This window comes from Sinocyclocheilus grahami, unplaced genomic scaffold, assembly GCF_001515645.1.
Source record: "Sinocyclocheilus grahami isolate Dianchi unplaced genomic scaffold, SAMN03320097.WGS_v1.1 scaffold1670.1, whole genome shotgun sequence".
Classification (NCBI taxonomy): domain Eukaryota; kingdom Metazoa; phylum Chordata; class Actinopteri; order Cypriniformes; family Cyprinidae; genus Sinocyclocheilus; species Sinocyclocheilus grahami.
In genome coordinates this window covers 131,692-133,491 of record NW_015506849.1, presented here as the reverse complement: position 1 = coordinate 133,491, position 1,800 = coordinate 131,692, and the positions used below count along the sequence as shown (strand labels likewise).

At 38.8% G+C, this 1,800-nt stretch overlaps 1 protein-coding gene across 1 annotated transcript in view; it reads right to left on the bottom strand.

Moving 5' to 3' along the window:
* Nucleotides 1-1,800, bottom strand: part of LOC107571930 (cGMP-specific 3',5'-cyclic phosphodiesterase-like) — a 40,488-nt gene that overhangs the window by 19,116 nt on the left and 19,572 nt on the right. The gene's annotated exons all lie outside the window — the stretch shown is intronic.

Sequence of the window (1,800 nt, the reverse complement as noted above, 5' to 3'; positions counted from 1 at the left end):
TTTTTCAGCATTTAATGTTTGAACAAATGTCATGAAAATAAGTTATCATCACAACCACTGTTTAAATGTTTATATTTCAGAAAATTATTTGGAGTAGAAACTTCATTTAAAATAGTTTTTAAATGTGTGTCAATGCCCATCACTAATTACAACCATTTTCTTGTCATATTCTATGTGCTCTTCTTTGGGGGACTTAAACTCATGCAGTGGAAGTGGAAGTTCTACTTGTTTATTGAGTGAAAAGAGAGCTCAACTGCTGAAAAACTTATTAAAATATGGAGCCTATGGAACATGAAAATTCTCCAATTCCATGTTTCCACATAGTATATGCTTATTCACATAGGTGTGCTTAATGAAAAATCATACTTTGCAGTTTTGTGAAACCCTGCACAGAATAAGTAGATATTCATTATACAGTGGTGTGAAAAAATGTTGGCCCTCTTCCTGTTTTTTTTAATTGTTTGCATATTTGTCACACTTGGAGTCAGATCATCAAACAAATTTTAATACTACACAAAGATAATGCAAGTAAATACAAAATGCAGTTTTTAAATTATTATTTATTTTATTAAGGGAAAAAAGCTGTCCAAACCTGCCTGGCCCTACGTGAAAAAGTAATTGCCCCCTAAATCTAATAACTGGTTGTGCCACGCTTTGCAGCAACAACTGCAATCAAGTGTTTGAGATAACTGGCAATGAGTCTTTCACATCGCTGTGGAGGAATTTTGGCCCACTCTTCTTTGCAGAATTGTTTTAATTCAGCCACATTGGAGGGTTTTCGAGCATGAATGGACTGTTTAAGCATTTCAATCGGATTTAAGTCCGGATTTTGACTTGGCCACTCCAAAACCTTAATTTAGTTTTTCTTGAGCCATTCAGAGGTGGACAACCCAAGTGCGCTTGAGCTTGACGTCACACACTGATGACCGGACATTCTCCTTCAGGATTTTCTGATAGAATGCAAAGCAGCCCCAGACCATCACACTACCACCACCATGTTTGACTCTTGGTATGATGTTCTTTTTATGAAATGCTGTGTTGGTTTTACACCAGATGTAACGGGACACACACCTTCCAAAAAGTTAAACTTTTGTCTCATCAGTCCACAGAATATTTGCCCAAAAGTCTTGGGCAAATGAGAGACGAGCCTTTGTGTACTTTTTGGTCAGCAGTGGCTTTAGTCTTGGAACTCTCCCATGGATGCCGTTTTTGCCCAGTCTCGTTCTTATTGTTGAATCATGAGCACTGACCTTAATTGAGGCAAGTGAGGCAAGTGAGGCCTGCAGTTCTTCCAGATCATCACACTACCACCACCATGTTTGACTGTTGGTATGATGTTCTTTTTATGAAATGCTGTGTTGGTTTTACGCCAGATGTAACGGGACACACACCTTACAAAAAGTTCAACTTCAACTTCAACTGTCAGTCCACAGAGTATTTTCCCAAAAGTCTTGGGGATAATCAAGATATTTTTTGGCAAATGAAAGACGAGCCTTTGTGTTCTTTTTGGTCAGCAGTGGCTTTTGCCTTGGAACTCTCCCATGGATGCCGTTTTTGCCCAGTCTCTTTTTTATTGTTGAATCATGAACACTGACCTTAATTGAGGCAAGTGAGGCCTGCAGTTCTTTAGATGTTGTTCTGGGTTCTTTTATGACCTCTTGGATGAGTCGTCGTTGTGCTCTTGGAGTAATTTTGGTTGGCCGGCAACTCCTGGGAAGGTTTTCAAGTTTTTTCAATTTGTGGATAATGGCTCTGACCATGGTTTGCTGGAGTCCCAAAGCCTTAGAAATGGCTTTATAA